The 23,611-nt window shown below is 45.3% G+C and overlaps 1 long non-coding RNA gene across 1 annotated transcript in view; it reads right to left on the bottom strand.

Moving 5' to 3' along the window:
* Positions 1 to 5,070: 5,070 nt before the first annotated feature.
* LOC308567470 overlaps positions 5,071 to 23,611 on the bottom strand; it is a 132,449-nt gene continuing 113,908 nt past the window's right edge. The window contains exon 4 of the long non-coding RNA XR_014000309.1: positions 5,071 to 5,168. This is a non-coding gene — a long non-coding RNA (uncharacterized lncRNA). The remainder of the gene's footprint in view (positions 5,169 to 23,611) is intronic.

The raw sequence follows: 23,611 nt of genomic DNA, 5'->3' as shown, positions 1-23,611 counted from the left end.
TGGAAAGCTTCCCATCTGTGGAATTAAACCACCGAGTTTTAAGGTCCCATCTCCCTCTCTCTAGCCATGGAAGAAGTCCCATTGTGTCTTCAGCAGGGCTAAGATCAAAGCCATTGCCCAGTTTCTGCTCCGTATTTGCACAGTTCACTCCCTCATCTGGCTAGGTTAGCTTGTGTTCCCAGCTGCAGTCCATTCCGTGTGGCGTTTGCACGGCTGGGGCTACTAATAAATGACTACTGTCTGGCTTTTGGATTTACCATGCTATAGTTTTTTAGAGTGTACTCCTCCTACTTCTATAAGAACAAAAGTTTGTTATAAAAGAGTATGCAGTGTTACAGCGGGAGCAGCCTCACAGAACTCTACCAAGTCTCTTGATTGCCTCACTTTTCCTTGTGCTTGATTTAATCTCATGTTATTTTGTATAGTAACCTGCTGTACAGGTTTGTAGCCTGTGAGCAACAGACTATGCCATATAGCCTGGTGGGCAAACAGTAGGCTATGCCATCCAGGCTTGTGAAAGAACACCAAGTAGCCAGCTGGTGTCCTCAAGAACTAGCATCATATCAAGGGCTCAGTGTTGAGCTCTGTTGCCGACAAGTTGGACATTCAGAGGCAGAGGAGCTAGAGCAGTCTTGGGAAGTGAGTGTCTATGCTGTTGGGCCTGTCTCCTGCTCATGTAACTTTAAGTAAGTTAGCCCTCAATTAATATTCGTTACACGGAGGAAAAAAGATCCAGAAACAACAACTCATGTAGATTAAAAGTTAAATGGAAAAAGTTAATCTTAGCAATGTTGTAAAAACCATGGATTCTGGCCCGGCCGGGCATGGCTCAACGGTTGAGCGTCGACCTAGGATCCAGGCGATCGGGGTTCAGTTCCCGGTCAGGGCACATGCCCGGGTTGTGGGCACGATCAGTGACACTCTCATCGTTGATGTTTCTATGTCTTTCTCTCCCTCTCCTTTCCTTTCTCTGAAATCGATAAAGAAATATTAAAAGGAAGAAGAAAAAAGCATGGATTCTAATATATTTAAAAAGTCCAACTCAAAAGGAAAGTAAAATATCATACAATAATTGAAAATACTAGATTTCCATCTTTTTTTAACCCTCTTGATCAATTTCAGGATCATGAAAACTCTTCCTTGTAAAGTTGAATGAAATTGGCCATAAATCACTATGGGTACAATGTCTTCTCAGAGACATATGTTTCCAGAGTCGTCTGATTGCCATTGTTCTGCATACACCTGCTTCCTTTTGAATTAATTTTCGAGTCTGTTTCTAGAATATTGTTGACCTAGTTTTTAGAGATGAGCAAAGATGGAGTCACTATCCTCTGTGTTATCTTGATTAGGTTACTTCTCTCCAAGTACCCTACGATTTCACTCATATGTGCAATCTAAGGAACAAAATCACTAACAATGAAAAGAGTGACTGACTCTAGATAGAGGGCAGGCTGAGAGCTGTGGAGGTTTGGGGAGGCTGGGATGAGGGTGGAGGGATTGAGAATAAAAAAAAGAAAAACTCGTGGACACAGAAAACAGGGTGGTGACGGAGGGGGGAGGGGAGAGGAAGGTGGAGAAGGTCATAGGGCAATGAACGGTGATGGACCAGACTTGACTGCAGGTGGTGAGCATACAATACTGTGTACAGATAATGTGGTATAAAATTGAGACCCTGGAACTTATACAATTTTGTTAACCAGTATTACCCCAATAAATTCAATAAAAATAAAAACAAGCAGAGAAGGACGAACTGTCCTCTGTGTGGTCCCGATTAGGTTACTTCTCTTGACTGGGTTTTGTCAGAGGTGTTCTGCTTGTTGGCTGTGTCCCTCTGGGCCGCTCAGTGGGCGCCTGGTGCCCCCTCCTGGAGGCTCTGCCCGCTCGGCACTCTCCTGAGTCCTGTCCAGTTGCACCAACGACCCTCTGCCCAGAGAGTGAAGGGTCCCTGGCCCCTTAAACACACACACACACACAGCTACCCTGGTAATTTCAGAAACTCTTGAGGGGGATAATTTTTAAATACTCAGTGAGTTTTTACGTTTATTTTTAAAGTACCTTTATTTTTTGTTTCTTTAAACATCTTTTTTGGTGAATTTCTAATTTACTTTCGGGCATTTATCTTCACCGTGAGAGCTTCCTCCTGGGGTATTACCAATCGCACCTGCTCACTTCCGTGTTTGGTTTAATTTTATCAAACTAAAGCTCTATTTCTGAGGACTTCTTTTTTGACTCCGGTGGTTGTGACTTTTCTTATCCGTCCACTGCTGAGACTTGGAGACCTGCGTCCCCCTGAAAGCTCTTTGGGATCCTGGAGGAGGGAACCTCTCTCGCGAGACTTGAGGTTTAATTTTATCAAACTAAAGCTCTATTTCTGAGGACTTCTATTTTGACTCCGGTGGTTGTGACTTTTCTTATCCGTCCCCTGCTGAGACTTGGAGACCCGCGTCCCCCTGAAAGCTCTTTGGGATCCTGGGGGAGGGAACGTCTCTCGCGAGATTTGAGACCGGAAGTGAGTTAGACTGCAGGCCTCTCAAGAGGAGGCGGCTCCGTTTACGTTGGCGGGAGCTGAGCCCTCAGCCCAGCCTCTGCTCCTGGAGCTGGGATCCTCTGCTCGAGGGGTTGCGGGCAGCGCTCCCCGCCTCGGGCCCTCAGGATGCGGGAGCTGTGGCCGGCTGCTGCCACAGGGAGCTGGACAAGATCTAGGAGACGCTGGCGCTGGCGGAGCAGCGGGTCGGGGCCCACAGACCTTGTGCTGAGCTGCGGCGACCTGCGCCTCATGGCCGTGCCCCCCAAGGACCGCCACATGCAGACCTTCCACAGCAGGTGGCTCTTTTGTGTGGGAGCATCCCATAATGCAGTTTTAGAGTATTTCCATTACCCGAAAAGATCTTTTGTGCCCGTTTACTGACAGGAGCATTGGTGCACTGCAGACAATCTGCTTGGTCACCAGCCCAGAACTGGCACGATGGGCACGTGGGTGGAATGGCTGTGGTGGCAAGAGAGAGGCCACATGGCCCAACAGCATAGACGCCCACTTCCCAAGGCTGCTCTAGCTCCTCTGCCCCCGAATGTCCCCTTTGGCAGGAACAGAGCTCAACACTGAGCCCTTGATATGGTGCTAGTTCTTGAGGACAGCAGCTGCTACTTGCCGCTCAGTTGGTTGACTAGTGACGCCCCTGCCACTGCTGCAGCCCCACAGGAACGAATATTCTGGGTACGCATCTGCCTCTCCCCTCTGCCAAGCCTCAGACGATGCTCGACCCCCAGACGTGGAATTTCATACAGCCCAACATTTGACTGCCAGGGGGACTCCCTTAGACGAGCAGCAGAGTGTAACATATTCGGACAAGGGGATTCTATGCTGGCATCAATTCACTGATGATCAGTGAGAAAGAAAATGGTTTTCAGGACTTACTGTTGATACTGTCACTCGTCAATGTCCTTCTGTTATTCTCACATGGTTCCCAGGTGCTAGGCTGTGGATTATCCCTCACTCCGCAGTGAACTGCCCCTGCTCATTCATGTGAACCCAGGTCTCCACTGTTTGTTCCAGCTTCAGAACAGTGGGGAAAAGAATTGGCTTCTTTTTTTTAAGTTCCTTTTTAGAATTTTTTTTAAAATTGTTGATTTTAGAGTTAGAGAAAAAGGAGAGAGAAGCATGGATTTTTTTTGATTCACTTATTTATGCATCGATTGGTTGATTCTTGTATGTGCCCTGACCCGGATCAAACCCACAGCCTTGGTGTATCGGGAGGACACTCTAGCCATCTGAGCTACCCCGCCAGGGCAGGAACTGGTGATGGTGATAAGCCATCATTCTCTGTACTGGTTTTGCCCTGTTAATAACTGAATGCTTTAAAAAGTTTATCAGTCCCACTTACTTGACAAATATGTTAAAAACCGGAACTGTGGTTCCAAGGGCTCCAAAGTAAGTAGGACAAGTATTGTTGGCTTGAGTATTTCCTTCTTTCAATAAATCAAAGAAGCTACAGAATCAAGAGGTGCCCTTTGACGTGTAATTCAGTTCAACAAACATTTAGTGTTAAAAATTCCTTTAACTTTTCCTTCTTGATACAGTGAGTCCTTTACATCAGAGGGAGTGTAGGCCCAAACATTGGAGTTTTCCCAGTTGAGTTTATCAGAGGTTATCCCTAGGGTTGGAGAGTTGGGGAAATCTCTGCTCTGGTTGGGGGTTTCCCCCCTGCACTGTCTTTTCTTCAGACTAGCTCCAAACATCCGAAGAACAGTATTGTTAAAATAAAAAGAAGAGTGGAATAATATTGAATGGGAAAAAAAAGTACTACACTTGATTCAGAGGTCTTTCCCCATCCTGTTCATGTGCTTTGTTTACTTGTGGCTATATCCCTGCCCAGGTCCTTAGGTCTCATCAGGCAGTAGCAGCTGCCCAGGCCCCAAGGTCACTGCGTTGACAAGTCTGGCTTAGATTATAATGGAGGAAGCAGGAGCTCTCTCACAGGAGGCAGAAACTTTTCGAAAGTAGACAACATAGGGATGCACATGTGGCTTTCACCAGCATATTCAGAACCACCCATTGCTCGAAGATAAATAACTCTGCACTTCTCAACTCAGAATCTATTCCTAGGTGTTGCTTGGCTGGTGGGAGAAAGGCTGTCATTGTGGTGAAGACATCTGGAGGAATTTTGAACAGAGTTAAGGTCAGGGGGCGTCAAAGAGCAGGGACATTCTTTTGGGCAGGTAATACATAGGAGCGGTGCACCAATGGCACCCATGGTAAAGGGACTAATACAACCTATGGCCCCAAGTTTGCAAAGCCCATCCTGGGAGCCTCTGGGGATCTGTGGAGTCAGCATAGGAGCTCCTGCTGTGGCACCTGCTCCCACACACACAGAAAATCAGTGTGATACTGTCCCTATGAGGCAGAATGGGGAGCAGACGGAAGGGAAAGCAGCTCTGTTCACACCAGAGGGAAGGCTGAAGGGATGGATCTGGAAGCCTGGGGAGTTCCTGGCGGAGTGGCTCAGATGACAGGCAGACTCTTCAGAAGGACTCAGGAAGGACATCAGGCTGTGATCCCAAAAAGGCCCTGGGTATCAGTGCCTGAGAGCTGGCCTCTGTGCACATCTCAGCTCCAACACAGGGCTGCGTATTTCTTCTTCAGGGTTCCAAGGGAAATATACTTCACCTATCTGAAAAAACAAAAACATACACACCAACAGCTTAATGTTTGTCATCAGGGAGTCAAATACCATCTACAGTAATTATGTTCTATTTTCTCTTGTTTTCCTTGGTGAAAAGTGAGAGTAGCTTCTTGGGTTTACAGAGCCGCTCACCCTCACTGTGAGTGTGATGTCACCTATTTCCCACACTGTACAAAAGAGCTGAGGCTCTGAGCAGTTTGGGGACTTGTCCTGGTGCCCAGAGCCTGTGGCAAGCGGAGGCATGACTCCAAACTAGTGCTCTTTCCATCATTCCCTCTACTAGGTTCTTGGTCAGACAGGTCCTACTAACGCTCACTTTCACCCCTGTGACAAAGACCCCAACTACTTCACTGATCTCTGCCTTGATCACTTGTTCAATGGTTTTGATTATTGTGCGGAGAGTTGGAAGACACTCGCTACATAACCCACCAGAAATGCAGGCACTAGGCATGTATCACTCCGCAAATGGAGCCCTCTAGTCCTCCCAGAGTGAGTAGCAAGAGCTCTGCTCTCCTCTTAACTCCCCTCTGAAAGGTAAAATACAACCCATCCATTCAATGCCAGGGAACTTTGAGAAGATACCAAGGTACCTGAGCCCTAAATTGATGACTTCCAGAGAAGAAATTCCACTCCCAAAGAGCTGTTCCTGGGGAGCCTCGGGCACAGAGAAAACAAGAAGCCATTGATAAGTGGGACATCTTAACTCCCTTAATGTAGAACCTGCTATGTCAGGATCCAAAGGCTGCTCAGGGGAGGACCTCTCTGTTCACACCAGAGCATCCAGGGGGAGCTGTGGATTCCTGTTCATGGCCAAGAGAAGGCTCTGAATTGAAAATGATGACTCCCTCAGTGAGGATGGCTCCCAAGAGGATTACCACATACTTACGTCAGGAGCACCCGGGAGCAGACCCCAGGAGAAAGATACTGTCTTTGGAGATGTGGCAATTGCCAAATCATGGGTGGAGAGTGATGAACTTGGCCTTGTGAGACCTGGAGGAAGCTCTACCTCAAGAGAAGGGACCTCTGTGCAAAGGGTCCTCCTTGAAGCCACTGTAACTGAAATTGGAGAATCAATTCTTGTTCTAAATCAGCAGGACCTTGGACTGCTGGGCTTGTCCATTGCTTATTGGTGGTGATGGATTTTCTTTTCTTTTCCTCAGACCTTGTGTTTGCAAAGTTTCGACCAAACTACAGGGTTGTCAGTGATGAAGCATTCCCAAGTCTGCCCATAGTTTTGATTGGAACTAAACTGCTCGGGCACACTATCTTTTGGGTCCAAGGCCATATACAGTTTCTCCAAGCAATGTCATCACCCTATTGCCCCTCTGACAAACCCAGAAATAAGTAGGATTTCATGTGTGAGTCACCTGAAAAATTGTGCGAACCCCTTATTACCTCCAAGTCTCTGTGTTTGGGGAACTTAGTAAAGGGAGGAGCTTCCTGAGAACTTGCCTTTAGTGTTCATCTTCGGCCAATGATTTACTTTCCCCAGTTGTTGAATTGGAAGATTAGGTGGTGATTTATCAGAAAGTATAGCAGGAAAAGCTTGTGGTCGTTTCCGAGACCTCAGGTAGCTGTTGACTGGAAGTCCCAGGCTCGAGGTAAGCTCTGACTCATTCGTTTTGTATTTTCTAAAACAGTCATATGGCATGGGAACCCTTGACCACAGAAAAAGTGACATCTCTGGTTTCCTGGAGTTAGCTAGAGTTAGAGCCAATGTTTTCAGAGAGAGACTTGCTACAGGGGACAGGGGACCCAAGTAAGGGAAATGGCTCTGCTAACTGTGTGATCTTGGCAAGTTATTTAATTCTAGCCTTCAGTTTGCTCTCATGGTTAATTTTCTTTAGTTCTGTCAGCTTCTTAGTAAATCATCTTGGGTTTTTTAGGTGGGCAATCATATTTTCTACAACCAGTGATGTTTTGCCTCTTCCTTTCTGAATTCATAGTAGGCAATCTTTTCTCTTGTTTCGTTACCTTGGTTAGACTTAGCGGCGTGATGTTGAATGGTAACAGTGATCATCGCATATCCGTAGCCTTTTCCTGGTCTTACTGGGGGTCTTTTAAATGCTTCCTATTAAGTATGATGGTTGCTGTATGTTCCGCTAGACATCGTCAGCTGAAGAAAGTTTCCTTGGGCTTCATTAAAATCATGAGTGGATGTCAAATCTTATCCTGTTCTTGGCACCTTTCCACCAAAATGGTCATACAGCTTTTCTTCTTGAATCTCTAAGGTAATTTGGGGAGAGAGTAGTTGACATCTGACAAGTGCTGAGATTCACTCAAAAGATTAGCTTGGAGCCAGCTCAGAAACCAGGAGGGTCCCTGTAGTTTAGGGCTGGTATGTGGGTGTGTGGGTGGGTGTGGGTGTGAGTGTGGGTGCCGGCCCCCGCAGGACATACAGCCTCCCTGGGCTCCAGGGGCTGCCTCTCAGCAAGGCCTGGGAGCCATTCAGATGGATCCTGGATTTTCCTAAGGGAGTCAGCCAGGCAATCCCTCCCTTCCCTTAGTATCAAATCTAGAAATAGCTGGTCCCACCCCCCTTTATGATGGGCTGGGGCGTCTGTCTGGGGCGGCAGATCCTTTGGAGACCCTAGGCCTCCAGCTGCTGGGGCAGAAATGTTCTCTTGTCCCTGGCTTGGCAGGTTGACCGCACTGATGTGGCCAGGCGGCTCTGTTCCCGCCCACGAGAGCCCCGCGTTCCCGAGGCTGGTGAAGTATCGGGACCCCCGACCCGGGGGGCCACCAGGATCTTGGCAACTGCCTGAGACTGTTGGGAGCAGTTGAAGGAACCTGTAGGACGGACGCGGACTAGTGGAGCTGGTACCTCTGGGAACTCTGCCTGCTCTCCTGGCCCCGAGACCCTTAAGTGAGCCAGGCCTCTTGGGAAAACTAAGCCAGGAATTCTGCCCGGGGGCGCGAGTGGGGAGCATCCTTGCAGTCCCAGTGACTGGCCAAGTGTGGCAGGACGCTAAACACTAGCAGAACCAGATGCCCCACGGGGGTCCCGACCCTGAGCTGTGGAGCTGAGCCCCGGAATGGCCTCCAGACACCCCACCCCTAGCCTCTCGCTGTTTGAAGGTTCTGTGAGTGGGAGCAGCTCCCTCAAAGGGCAAGAAAGAGTGGAAAGGAGAAGCCCTTTCACAGGGACCAATGGACTCAAAGACATCTAAGGTCTGTAACAGCAGTGCTCTAGCAGAACTCCTCAGTCACTCTCATCTCCATTGGGTGTCTCGAGCTCCCTTGCCTATGGTTTGTGCACAGCCTGTTTGGAAACTGAGAGAAGGTTCTCTTGGCAGCCATAAGAATTAGCCCTAATAACACTAATAACATACCTGCACTCCCAGGACAGGCTTGTTGCCACCTTGGAAGCCTGGTTCCCTCCATGTGCTCCTTTAGGCTGCATTATTTTGCTTTTAATTAATTATTTTTATTTTTCAAATGCAGTTTACAGTCAATGTTATTCTGTATTAGCTTCAGATGTACAGGAAAGTGCTTAGAAAATCAAGTTCTTTACAGAGCAGACTCCCGGTGCTTCAAGCAACCACCTGGCCTCATACATATTTTTCTTGATATTATTGAATATTGTATTCCCTAGCTCTAACCTTCTTCTCTGTGTCTGTAACTACCAATTTGGCTGCCTTTTGAGGAAGCAGAAGAGACAGGAAGGTAGCAGGGGTGGTTGTGTAGTCTAGCTGTCTATTTATATTAAAAAATCAGCCAGAGTTGCATTTAAAAGTTTGGTCAATTTTGTAGGAGTTGCCTTGGACAGAGTACAGGTGGGCGGGTTTCAGAAGAACCATGAAGCCTCCAGGAATTGTTGCACGTGGGATGGGTGCCTTGTGAGGTGCTGAACACCCCACCCCGTCCCTGGGAATGTGCAGCACAAGGGCTTCCTTCCTTGGCTGTGGGATTGTCCCAGGTAGAAACGATCTCGAACAAGGGAGTGAGATTGAAATGCTAGCATAAATATCAGTCTTTGGGTCCCACCAATTCCTGACATTGGTCTAGGATTGGGACATTGTCCTGGGACCTGATCTAAACCTCTAGAGATGGTTAACACAGCTGTGCACTTTCTAATGACAGTGAGTCCTCCCTGCCTGTGTCCCTGTTCCCACATGTGGGATGAGCAGTCTGCTGCTGAGTCAGTGGAGACAGCAGGTGCTCCATCCCCTCCCCCACAGGCAAGGCAGTTGCCAGGCAACCACGAACATTCTCACCAGACTTTGTCTACTGGACTCAAGGTTGACAGTTGAGTCTGTGGAGAATTTGAGGAGAATTTGACGTTTCGAGCGTTGATGCTACTGTGGTTGGCTATAAAGGTTCGTTCCTTGCAGGTTGGTTTAGAAATCTCAGGTACTGTAATTTCCATACTGGGCAATAACTTACATATCGTCACCACCACCATTGGGAGGCAGTTTGGCATCATTGAAAAGGTTTGGAGTCAGACAGAACTTGATTTGATCCTTGGCTTCGTTACTTACTAGCTCAGTGATCTGGGGAAGGTTCCTTAGCTTTTCTGAGCCTCAGTTTTTCCATTTTGAGTTGAGGTGAATCACAGCTACACGCAAGGCTGTATGAGGGGTAGAAACAGTTCTTGTAAACGCGGGCGCGTTGCCTGAGACATAGATCCTTAATCAGTGGTGGCTGCTATCATCATCATAAGCCCCGTGCTGCTCTCCGCAGGGCCACGGTGGGCGTGCTGGAGGCTACGGGGCTTACTTTTGGAGTCTGTGTGGGGAAGAGTATCTGAGAAAGGGAAGCGTGGGCGCCAAAGTGGCGAAGGTCTGTCAGTGGCATCGTGTGGACAGGCTTCCAGACCAGGCTTCGGGTTTGGACTCGTTACTGTGGCAACACGGAGGAACCCTGAGCTCCTGGGTGGTGGGCAGGTGTGTGGTTACTGTCCCTCAGGAGCCTGGCCCAGGGCTTGGCCCAGGAAGGCATGCTATAAATCAGGGGCGGGGGGGAGTGAGCAAATGAATGAATGAGTTTGAGGGATGAGGAATGATCCCATCAAAGCAAACTTTTAGGATAGTTTCAAGAATCATGTTGGGCGGTTCAAAGTCCACAGGTTTTGGAGCCAGAGGCACCTCCAACTCACTTCAGTTCTGCCTTTCTACCTGGGGCAAGCCACTTAACCTCTCCAGAAATCAATGTCCTAGTCTGTAAAATGGGAATAGTAATAGTCTGTAGGTTTGTATTTGGACTTGGCATCTGGCTCAGAGGCTGGCACCCCCTGCACTGCAGCTGCTATTACTCATGAGTGCAGTCCCTCTGCCTGTCCTCAGTTCCCACGGCACCCTGGGGGGGGAGGGGGCAAGCCTGTCATCCCCTTTCCCAAATGAACACAGGGCCTTCGGGAGGTCGGGCCCTTTCCTGGAGGCGCTTCCCCTCTTTGCAAACCCACCACTACCGTTTCCTCAAGGCCTTTCCCCTTCATGGTGTCAGCGACCTTCCTCTTCTCTCTCTATTGCACTTAAAAGTCTGAAAACCTGATCTAGAAAGAGCTTAAGTAGAGTTATATGTACTTCTTACTGCCCCAGATTCTAAGTTCCTCAAGGACAGAAATTGTATATTTTTCCTTAATAATTATAAAAGTAATAGATGGTGATGCAAAACATTCTGAATAGTATCGATGCTAGAAGGTGGGAATAAAGATCCCCTAACTGCCATTCTCATGTCGAGGTAACTACTGCTAACAGCTGGCCTATTTTTCTAGAAATAGTCTATGCTAATGGAATTATATATAGTGAGTCATACATTCATATATTTTATTCAATTTTGATTATACAGGAATAACAATATGTATCATTCATATATCATCGTTGGTAGGTGTAGGGCCTGTCTATCTATCTATGTATCTGTTTATCTACCTACCTATCTATTTATCCATCTCCTACCCATGGACCATCCATCTATTCATTTATTTAAATCTTATTTCACACATCCAGTTACCTACTCCCACACAGACAGCCATTCTAATACAATATATATATCTTTTATAATATATCTCTATATATGCAGATATAGAGATATATATGTGAGAAATACATTTCTCTTATTTTTGAAGTTATTAAATATATCATTTAAACAGAATCAGAAGTGTATACATGTATGTACACATATATTTTCACATGTGTGTGTATATATTTCTATGTTACTGCCTACAATACATGTAAAGCTGCCTCGGGCTCATCGATAGCTGATAGTATTGCATTGTATAGAGATACAATTTATTCCTCTATTGTCTTTGTACTTTGCTTTCTTGTACTTTTTCTTATACTTTGCTATTACCATCAGCACTGAAATGACAATTTTTGCACAAGCACCTTTGCACACTTGTATGAGTTTATCTGTAGAATAAATTGTAATTCTTAGTAGTGGAATATTGGGTTAAAATTGCCGTTGTTTTGTCAAATCACTTTTCAAAGAGAAAGAAAATTTTTATGTCTACCAAGAAAGTGGAGAGTAGACTCTGAGTCTTTGACAAAAAACTGGAGCTCCTTTCACTAAACCATTAGGTTTGAGACAAAAGGCCGTTGTGTACTGAGTGCAGTCTGAGCTCAGAGACACAGCCCTGTCTTGAGCACCCCTTCTTCCCACCCCCGCGGTGCTGGGCATCATTTCACTTACACCCCACGGGAGAGAACATAGTTACGTGGTGACACCCTACAGCCCAGAAAACTGGGAAATGGAGCTTACCCCTGTCCAGCATGATCATGTAATGAGAGATTCAGAAGAGGGCAGTGGTGGACCTCCGGTGGCTCTGCCACCCATGGCAAGTTGTTGGACTTTATCCTGAGGCCAATGTAAGGCTGAAGAAGGACCCACTTATACAACTGACAGTTTTTCCCAACAAAAAACGGTGTCAGTGGACTTGGGCATGGGTCATTCACTGAGGTCCTACTATGTGCCAGTCACTAGGCTGGGTGCTTCACCTGCCTCATTTCTAACTCCAAACCTGCAAGATGAGCCCCATGATTCCCAGTACAACTCAGAGGCTTAAAGATGTGAAGGGACTTGCCCAAGACTGAGGATCTAAACCCACAGCTGGATGACTATAAAACCTACACTCTTGCTTTCCATGGCTCTGGCCACATCAGTGCATAGCACTCATACTCTAGCTGCTGTTCAGATCCCTCACTTCCCCCACTTCGGCTCCTGCTGGCCAGGTGTACGGCACATGCAGCCCTTGCACCTTGCCTAACTTGGACTCTCTTCTCATTTTCCAGACCCTATCTCATCTCCTTTGCTTGCTTCCGTGACCTTGGCAGCAACCTCGTTTGGTGCTCAGCCCAAGGTTTCCCCAGCCATGGAGTTACCCATTGGCACTGCTCAGGGATTCTATCGTCCCGTCTTTGGGGCCTATACAGTCCCTCCCTTCCAGTTCCAGGCTCGCCATGAGAGCATGGACTGGAGGCGCATCAGTGCCGTAGATGTGGAACGTGTGATACGGGAGCTGGATGTAGCCACCCTGCAGGAGAACATCACTAGCATCACCCTCTGCAACTTGGACAGAGAGGCATGCATCCACTGTGGGAAGCCTATGGACACGGCGCTGCTCAAGGTACTGCGCCTGGCGCAGCTGTCAATTGAGTACCTTGTTCACTGCCACAACAGCATGAGGACCAGCATTGCCCAGCTAGAGGCACGGCTGCAGGCCAGCCTGGACCAGCAGGAGCGTGGTCAGCAGGAGCTGGGCCGCCAAGCTGAAGAGCTCAAGGGTGTGCGGAAGGAAAGCCATGAGCGTCGAAAGATGATCAGCACCTTGCAGAATCTGCTCCAGCAGACAGGTGGCCAGTTCTACCACACGGTGAGGAATATCAATGGGGCAAGGAGAGTAGGAGGGGTGGGTGCCCAGTCACTGGCCCACCTGGGCAGCACTATCCTCTGGACCCTGAGGTCACAGTGGGACCATAGTCACTGGTTAGGACCAGATTTTAGAGACACTGCTCATGGCCAGAGGACCTGAGGCTGCCTGATCAGTTTATACCGTGTGTGTGTGTGTGTGTGTGTGTGTGTGTGTGTGTGTTTGTAGAGTGTGTATTGTGTAATGTGTGCTTATTTGTGTGTAGAAGCATGCACATGAAAATATGTTTATGGTGTATGTGAATGAGTGAATGTTGCATATGTGTCTAAGGGTGTATATATTTCTGAAACAGAGAATCCCAGGCTCAGTCAGGTGATTTAATCCTGCACTTTCCACTGCTTCCTCTCTATGTAGTGCCATCAGTGTGACAAGATGTTCGTGAATGCCACCTTTCTCCAGAGCCACATTCAGCGCAGGCATGAGAGCAAGACGGAAGGTGGTGAGTCTAGGTGGCCCTTCTAGGACTGTGGAAGGACCCTGACTGGAACTCAGTGGGTGGGGGCACATATATCACCAAAGCTGCCCTCACAATCTTACCTCCAGCTGAGGGTGGGATGATCCCAATGGGGATGGGAGGTTTCTGACCATGTGCGTAGAGAAAAGGAGCTGGCAGGCACACGGGCAGGGCAGGTGCCAGTCTTAGCTTTGCCCCTTTCAGTTACCGTCAGCGCTTCCCCCTCTGAGTCTCAGCGGCTCTCACTACGAGTGGGGCAGTTAGACAGAGTGAATTTGAAGGGTCCTCCCCCAGCCTTCTGTGAATCTGCTGTTCTCTGATTCGGACTGTGAATGAGCATAAAGGGGGTTAATGAGCAATCAGAACAGGTCTTTGACTTTATTCTGTACATAAGCTCATTATGACATAATCACCTTAATTTTACGGTTTCAAATTACAAAATGGGTAGTAAAGCTCTGTTTACTCCACAGAGAGATGTGCATGCTTTATATCCCTTTTTGAGGTTCAGTAAGAAAAACTATTAAAACATAACATATAGGCATGAAAATATTAATATAATACAAAGATTGAAAAGTCCCATAATAAAACTATCTTCTTATTTTCCCTCATTTTAATTTCCTTTTGAAAGAACAGACTTAGTTTTAAAACAGCACTATTTACCTAGTCACTGTGCATTTATTGTATATTTAATTACTCTTGATTCTATCTTGGAGGCTGCTAAAGAAAAACAGATTTTCCCCTTCTTAAATATTTTTTCTGATAAAAAGACATTTCTTTAAAGGGATATTTGTATACCCATGTTTATAGCAGCATAATTTACAATAGTTAAGACGTGGAAGCAACCCAAATGTCCATTGAAAGAGGAATGGATAACCAAAATGTGGTCTCTACATACAATGGAATATTATTCAGCCTTAAAAAGAAAGGAAATTGGGGCATCTGCTACACATGGATGAACCTGGAGGACATTATGCTAAGTGAAACAAGTCAGTCACAAAAGGACAAACACTGTAATGATTTTACTCGTATGAGGTACCGAGTGTAGTCAAATTCACAGAAACAGAAAGTAGAATGGAAAGCAGGGGTTGGTGGGAGGGGGAATGAGAAGTTATTGTTTAATGGGTATAGAGTTTGTTTCACAAGAGGAAAAGAGTTATGGGGATGGGTGGTGGTATTGTTTGCTCAACATTGTGAATGTATTTAATACCACTGAACTGTACACTTAAAAATGGTTTAAATGACAAACTTTACATTACATGTATTTTGCCACAATCAAAAAATTGAAAAAAGGTGCTGTCGATATAGAAAATTTAAATGCAAATAAGTAGAGAAAATAAAAATCATGAATAACATACCTGCAGTTAATAGTTTGGTGTATTCTCTGTAATTTTTTTTCCATATACATGTATAATCATACTCTATGCAGAATTGACCTTGCTTATTTTCAATTAAGAATATCTCACATTTTCCAATGTCATTAAATCTTTGTAAACATGATTTTTAATGGCTGCTAATATCCCATCAAGTGGCTATTATAATTTATTACTCAATTGAATTATTTCATAATATATGTGGGTTACTAAAAAATGTCCCTGTTATAAATCACACGATGATCAACATTCTTGTATGTAAATCTCTGTGCATATTCCTTCTTATTTCCTTAATGCAAAGTGCTCCAAGGAAAGGGAAGAAATGTTTCTAAAGCAATGTTGTTACATTAATGCTCATGACTTTTTTTATTGGGTTTTCCTATTCCACACTCACTTCAAATCACTTATTAACCCAAATCAATTTCTACAGCATCCAAGAATTGCCTGTTCCCAAAAAGTCCAATCTAAGAAAAGCCGTATCTCTTTACAAAGAAAGGCTTAAAGTTCTGGTCAAGAATGTGGCGTAGATAAATGTGGGATTTGCTGCCTCCCAAAACCACATCAAAATTTTCACTAAAATACAGAACAACCATGACTTAGAACCACCTGAAATCTAGTTGAACTGAAGACCTACTACTAGGGGATTAAAGAAGGAGCACATCAACACTGGGAGGAGGGGTAGGGGCATGGAACAGCTGGTCCCACACCCACTTGTGGAGGTTTAAAATTGGGAGGGATGTCTTGGCTGTGGAGGTTTCCAGTGCCAGGAGGAGAAGTTCCCATAACTTTTAGCTGTAAAAAATAGTGAGGATTGTGGCTGAGAGATACAGAATCTGCTGGCACCAGCAGTTTCTCTTAAAGGGCCTGAGAATGGACTGACTTAGGCTCGCTCCCTCTGAACTCCAGCACTGGCACAGCAGCTTGAAAGGAAACTGGGACACTTCTCTGGAATCAGGGTGAGAGCTGGAGAGGCAGCTTTCTCCCAGTCAGAAGTGATGGCAGAGGCCAGAGTTCCGTTGCTGAGCCCTCCCCCCCACAGAGCCAGCAGTTGGGGCACTATATCTGAATCTCCCTCAACCTGGCTCACATGTTTTGCCCCACCCTGGTGACCCCACCACTCCCTACTTGAAGGCTCGTCCAAGCCATTTCCAGTGGCTTTTTCATACAACTGGCCTCTCTTGCCTCATGCTTCAGACTTTCCTAAAATCCCTCAAACAAGCAGCAGCTGGCCTCAGTGTTCCTGTACCTCTCAATAAGTGGCCTCAGGCCCAGCACTAGCAACAGCCCACCTTGGTTCATAGCTTTGCCTCTTTGGAGCACCTCCAAGCCCAACACAAGTAGCAGCCTTCTGCAGATTGTTTTGTAGCGCATGCTGGGTGGCCCTGAGCAGGGCACAGGCAGTGGTTGACTTTGCACCTCCTGGGAAGCGCCAGAGCCAGCGCACCTGATGGTCACTTTTGACCACACCAGATTACAACCCTTCCACCTCCACGAGTAACACACCATAAGGTCAGCTCCTGCATAGCAGTTCTTTTGCTGTAGTTGCAGCTGATCCTCACAATGGATTGGCCTGGAGGTCAATACCTCCCAGTGACACCAACATCAACCAAGGTTCAACTACAATAGAATAGTGCACACAGCTCACCCCTGGAATGGCCAGCTCAGATGACTGGGGAGGCTGAGCCACTGGGCCCTACAGGACACCTACTACACAAGACCACTCTACCAAGTGCAGGAGACATAGCAGATCTACTTAATACATAGAAACAAGCACAGGAAAACAGCCAAAATGTAGAAACAAAGAAGCATGTCACAAATGAAGGAACAGGAGAAATCTCCAAAAAAAGAACTAAATGAAATGGAAACAAGAAAACTTCCAGATACAGAGGTAAAAACAATGGCTATAAGGATGCTCAAGAAACTTACTGAGAACTTCAAGGAACTTAGTAAGAATTTTCAGAAACTTAGAACATCAACTACATAAAAAAGGACCAGTCAGAAACGAAGAACACACTAACTGAAATAAAAAAGAAATTACAGGGAGTCAACAGTAGGATAGAGGATGCTGAGAATCAAATCAAGAATTTGGAATATAAAGAAGCAAAAAACACCCAATCAGAAGAGCAAAAAGAATCCAAAACTATGAAGATAGTGTAAGGAGCATCTGGGACAACTTGCTAACACTTGCATCATGGGGATGCTAAAAGGAGAAGAGAGGGAGCAAGAAATTGACAACCTATTTGAAAAAATAATGACAGGAAACTTCCTTTACCTGGGAAAAGAAATAGACAGGAAGTGCAGAGAGTCCCAAACAAGAGGAACCCAAAGAGGGCCACACCAAGACACATCATAATTAAAATGCCAAAGGTTAAAGACAAAGAGAGACTCTTTAAAGCAGCAAGAGAAAAGCAGTTACTTACCTACAAGGGAGCTCCCATAAGACTGTCAGTTTATTTCTCAACAGAAACTTTGCAGGCCAGAAGGGAGTGGCAAGAAACATTCAAAGTGATGGAAAGCAAGGACCTACAACCAAGATTACTCTACCCAGCAAAGCTGTCCTTTAGAATTGAAGGACATACAAAGAGCATCCCAGGCGAGAAAAGGCTAAAGGAGTTCACCACCATCAAGGCAGTATTATATGCACGGTTAAAGGGTCTTGAAGAAGGAGAGGGAGGAGGAGGGCGGGGAGGAGAATCATGATCAAGAAGACAAACAATGAAATGGCAATAAATACACATCAACAATTGAATCTATAAATCAAAATAAATGAACAAGCAGAACAGAAACAGACTCATAGATAGAGAACATTTTGATGGCTGCCGGATGGGATGGGGTTTGGGGGGATGGCTGAGAAGCTGAAGGGATTTAGAAGTACAAATTAAGCATAGCCCATGGACACAGCCAATAGACAGATGAAGGCCTGGGATGGGGTGGGAGATCGGTGGAGGAGGGAAAAGGGAGGGAAATGGGGGGCATCTCTAATACTCTCAACAATAAAAGAAATTTTTTCAAAAAGAAAGGCTTACAGTTTTAATAACAGTGTCATCTATGGAATACTTACTAAATGTACTTTAAAAGGTAACAAATGTACAATTGGTGTCTTTTTCATTAACCTTTACCCTACTGTTTTATCAGTATGTGGTTTAGTTAGAATGTTCTTCTATAATTCATTCTGAATCTGTTTTTAACTTCAAAAAATTAAAGTTGTACACACAACTCAACCTTAGCTAAAATGTTCATTTATACTGCATGGTGCCTTTCTCTCATTTGAAATTTAGAAGTATGTGATTAAATTACATTATTTAAAAAAAGTGACCTTAAAACTGCAATTATTTTCATTACTTTAAATTCCTCTCTGATTGCAGTCAGGATACATAGGTAGGTTCTTTGTATTAATAGTCAATGTGTACATGCTATTTCGTATTCTGCTTCTCTTAATCTAGTAATTTTGCATTCACATTTCTATGTGTCAGTACTGTCAAAAGAATTATTATTTTTTAAACATTATCTTTATTGATTTCAGAGAGAGGAAAGTAGAGGGAGAGAGCGAGATGGAAACATCAATGATGACAGAGTCATTGATCGAGCCCGCAACCCGGGCATGTGCCCTGACCGGGAATCGAACCCCAGTCACCTGGATCCTAGGTTGACGCTCAACCGCTGAGCCATGCCCGGCAGGGCAAGAGTTATTTTAAATGACGGTAACAGTTCGCATTTATGAAGCGTCAAGCCAGGCACTATGCTAGCACTTTCCATGATCACATTCCATCCTCACAACAACCTCTGAGTCAGGTGCTATTATTATGTCCATTTTCCAGTTTGGGGAAACTGAGAATTAGACCAAGGTCAATGTGCAATGTAAGTGGCAAAGCTGGTCTCAGACTGAGGTGTGTGACTGACAAAGTGAGCGAGGAACTGCATTCCACTGACGTTTTCACTTAAACTGGTCACCCTCTGTTTGCACAGACCCCACAGAAAAACAGAAGAAGCAAGAAAAGTCAGTGGAGGAGGCAATAGAAGAGCTGCGGGCCAAGTTAAAGTCGACCCAAGAGGAGCTAGAAGCCCTGAAGGAGGAGAAGCAGCAGCGTCAGGTGGGCATGGAGAACACATGCCAGGAGACTCGGGCGTGGATTCCCAGAGAAGCAGGGTGCACATGTGTCCCGCAGGCCAAAGTTCTGGCTGGTCTCCAGGAGCTGGGAGGCCGAGCTCAGGGGGCATATTCACAGATGTGGCAAATGACTTTACGCAGTCTGGAAAGGAAAATTCTATTATTTTGCCAGACCTGTCAGGCCAGAAGTAGAGCAGGGAGTTGAACTTTCCTGCATTATTCAGCACCCTGGAAAGGCATTTGAATGTGAATTTTAACTTCTTACAGTTCACTCAGCTTTTCGAGGACAAAGCATGGGTCCTATTCTGAAAGCTTCAGAACCCAGCCCAAAGGAGGTTCTCAGTAAATATTTATAAAATGAAAGTACATAAACTTGTCTCACTCATTCCTTCATTTATTCATTCGCTATTCATGCTCTTGGCTCACGTTTATTGAGCATCGACACTGCCAGGCATTGTGAGGACAGAAAGACAGGAGAGGCATGATCTCCAGCCTCAAGGGACATGAAGGTTCACGTAAAACTTGACTACTCCAAATCCAAACAATGAGGACTCTGGGACAGATGTTCTTTGGGTCTCCATGGTGACCTGCACGGACAAGGGGCCCTAGAAGTTTCTCAGAAAATATTTGCCATAATGCAGTTTTAACGATTCTATTGTTCTTGCCTTTCTTTGTAGGAAGCAGAGACCACCTCTCAGAGGGAAAGAGATGCTAACCAAATTTTTGATAATTGGAAAGAAATGCTATCTGAGGAAATGCACAAGCAAAAAAAATCATTTTGGGATGAAATGAAAAGTTCTGCTTTCCATAACTCTTTGTTAGAAGAGATACCCGGGGTAAAAAAGTTTTCAGAGTTCTTTTGTTGAAAATCTGCTTCTATGTTCTCAAAAGTTACTTGCTGGTTTGTACTAGTTTTATTTCCTCTGCATCTGCTAGGCTAATAGCTGTGAGGTCAGATACCAGTTGCCTAAAAAGTCAACTTTTCAAGAAGGTGATTGTCTTGGACTGTGCCTAGAGTATTGGGTGATCCATCCTCACGATCTGAGCTGGAAAGCAAAGGATGGGAGGCGGTGGGGTGGAAATGAGAGCCGTGTGTGTGTGTGTGTGTGTGTGTGTGTGTGTGTGTGTGTGTGGTATAGTTTTCTGTAGTGACCCTGCCCTCCCCTCCTAAACGTTTCCCCAGGGTGGTCAGGGGTGGTTTGTGGAAAGTAAGATGCTGCTTCACCATAGGGACCTCATGCTCCTAACCCCCAGCTCCCAGGCCCCCTTCCTGAGCTCAGCTAAACTCCCCGGCGCCCTCCCTCCCCGACACGGCGCTGCCTCACTGGACACCGGTAGACAGGTATCGATTTGAATTTGGGGTTGTTCAGAATCCGCCTCATCAAGGGTCAAAGGGTTGCTTCCGGTTAGCAAATTCTGAGTGTTGATAAATGAAGACATGACTTTTACCGTCGGTGCTTTCCTTTGAACTTGGGCCACATTCTCCTGAACTGGGACACCCCTTTTTGTTTTTGTCTTTCCCCCAAGGATTGCTTACGTGCTCATGCCTGTGTGTCTCACTGCTGTCTCCTCTCGCCCGACAGTTTATTATTTTACATTTAGGAAAGTATAGGAGCCAAACTGGATACAAAGTTTTCAGAGTAGTTGAATAACTGTTTTGTTAGTATATTTCTTAAATTCTGAGGGAAAACCTCAGTTAAGATTCCAGTTAGAGTGACTGTGAAAAGCACTGTAAGACAGGTTGTCTTCCGCTCTCCCCTGGAACCTGCTCGTCCCGTGCGCGGCCTGAGCTCTCAGGAGACCCCGGTGAAGGGGAACATGGGCTTGTGGGGATGTTCCAGGTGTGGGGATATCTAAGGAGGGCAGGCTGGCATTTGTGGGCGGGTAAGGTGTGCCCTCTGCCACAGCTCAGGATGTAAAAGACAAAATCATGTTTAGATCTCCATGTAAATTAAATTATGCCCTGGTCTCTGCAGGATGATTTCAAGGAGCAACACCAGCAGGCACTGAAGGGGCTTCAGGCCCTAAAGGAGAAGATAGAAATTCAGGTGAGCTGATCCCCCAGGCCTTTCTTCCTAGAACCTACCAAAAACCATGTTGGCTTCTAAACAAGCCTCTCATTTTTGCTCTGTGGTTTTGGGAAAGTTGAAAAACATCAGGTTCTATATTTTCAGACCTTCCGCCAACACATGACAGCATAGAATGGGGTTCTTGGGGGGCTCAGTGAGGCTGCTGATATGCGTGTGTGCAGTGTCACGTTTGCCTGGGATCTTTTCAAAATGCACACAGCGTGTCTCCTGTTCCATCCCTTGCCCTCCTTTTACTCCAACCCAGTTCAAAACAACTCTTAGAAAGTGTGACGACCTATGGGATTTGATGATATGTGGGATGGATCCTGTGGTGGGTGGCAAGTATTTCACACCTGGCTCTATGGAAGTAGAAAATCTTTGATTTGCAGCATTTGTTACTTTCTGTGGTGTCAATAGTCCCACCATGGCCGACTTCATGCTACCACTTGAGGTCAACAAATATGGAATTGGAGATTTGTGTCCAATCTGCTCTCGTGGGCTGGTTGGAGGTAGCTCTGGTCACCACTGGATGCGTCAGCACAGTCCAGTTATGTGTGGTCTGTGTCACCGGTAATTAGCTCCACGTCAAGGAAGGGCCTTTGGCAGTCAGTAACCATGCTTGTGCTTCTGTCGAGAGAAGCACAAGGTTGTTGAGAAAGACCTTCGTGGCTAATAGTCAGCAGTAAAGTGTTTCCACCGCTGGGCATTTCACCAGCTTCACATTAAAAAAGCCATTTTTTTCTATGAAGTCTGTTCACATCCTTTGCCTGTTTTTCTGTTGATTTCCTGAGTTCCCATAATGCATGGAAATTAATCCAAACTTTTGTTGTTCTTGTTGTGAACATTTTCCGGTTTTCTATTGGTCCTTCAATGTTCTTTAACAGGATCTTGGCCATACACTATGAATAATGTTTATGTAGTCAGAGTTTTCAAATTATTAATCTTTTCTTTATGGCCATTTAAAACAATATATCCGGTGGGGTTCTTTTTCAGTACTTTTATGGCCTTATTTATTTATTTATTTATTTATTTATTTATCATTCACATTACTTTATTTCAGTATGATTGACATATAAACAGCTGTACATGGTTAAGGTGTAGAACTCAGTGAGTTTGGGCATAAGTATACACCATTGAAACCATCACCACCATCAGGCCATAGGCATATTCATCACCCCCAAAGTTCCCTCCCACCCTCTTTATTATTGTTATATTCCTTGTGTGTGATAATAACACCTAACATAAGATCTACCTACTTCTTAGCTAAGCTTAAATACACAGTATTATATATATATCTTGCATAACAAATTTTGTATCCTTTGACCTTATAACCTCACCATTTTCTCTGCCTCTTATGCCCTGACAATCACCATTCTATTCTCTGTTTTGACACGTTTGACTATTTTAGATTCCATGTACATGAGATCATGCAGTCTTTCTGTGCTGACGTATTTCACTTAGCATAATGTCCTCTAGGTCCATTCATATTTATGCAAATGGCAGGATTTCCTTCTGCTTTTTAAGGCTCAATAACATTCTAGGGTATGAATATACTACATTTTCTTTTTTCGTTTTTTCTTTTAAATATATCTTTATTGATTTCAGAGAGAGGAAGGGAGAGGGAGAGAGAGGGAGAACTGAAACATCAGTAATGAGAGAGTCATTGATCAGCTGCCTCGAGCCCGCAACCTGGGCATGTGCCCCGACCGGGAATCGAACCTCGATCTCCTGGATCCTAGGTCAATGCTCAACCGCCGAGCCACTCCCGGCCGGGCTAAACTACATTTTCTTTATCCACTCATCTTTAGAAGGATTATTAGCTTTCCATATTTTAGCTCTTGTGGATAATGCTGCAGTGAACATGGGGGTGTGAGTATCTCTTCCAGATCTTGATTTTAATTCCTTTGGATCAGTACCAAGATGTGGGATTTCTGGAATATATTGTAGTTGTATTTTTAATTTTTAAAAAATATGTCTTTATTGATTTCAGAGAGAGGAAGGAGAGGGAGAGAGAGAGATAAAAACATCAATGATGAGTGTCATTGATCGGCTGCCTCCTGCACACCCCCTACTGGGGATCGAGCCCACAACCGGGGCATGTGCCCTGACCAGGAATCCAACTGCAGCATCTCCTGGATCCTACGTTGACGCTCAACTGCTGAGCCACGCTGGCTGGGCTATTTTTAATTTTTTTAACAAAACCAAAACAAAATGAAGTTTATTAGCATGTATACCTCATGTGTACATGGGAGATATCTAGAGAAAATGAGTAACTCTTTCTGTTTTTAATTTTTTGAGGAACCTCCACACAGTGTTCCATAATGGCTATGCCAATTTACATTCCCAGAAGCAGTGCACAAGGGTTCCCCTTTTTCCACATCCTCGCCAACACTTACCTTGTTTATTTTTTAAATAATAGCCATCCCTACAGGTGTGAGGTGATATCTCACTGTGGTTTGATCTTCATTTCTCTGCTGATTAATGATGTTAAGCACCTTTTCGTATACCTGTTGGCCAGTTGTATGTTTTCTTTGGAGAAATGTCTGTTCGGGTTCTTTGTTTA

The sequence above is a fragment of the Miniopterus schreibersii genome (assembly GCF_964146895.1).
Source record: "Miniopterus schreibersii genome assembly, chromosome: 15".
NCBI classification, from domain to species: Eukaryota; Metazoa; Chordata; class Mammalia; order Chiroptera; family Miniopteridae; genus Miniopterus; species Miniopterus schreibersii.
Note: the sequence above shows the minus strand (reverse complement) of the source record. Positions and strands in the feature narration are given on the sequence as shown.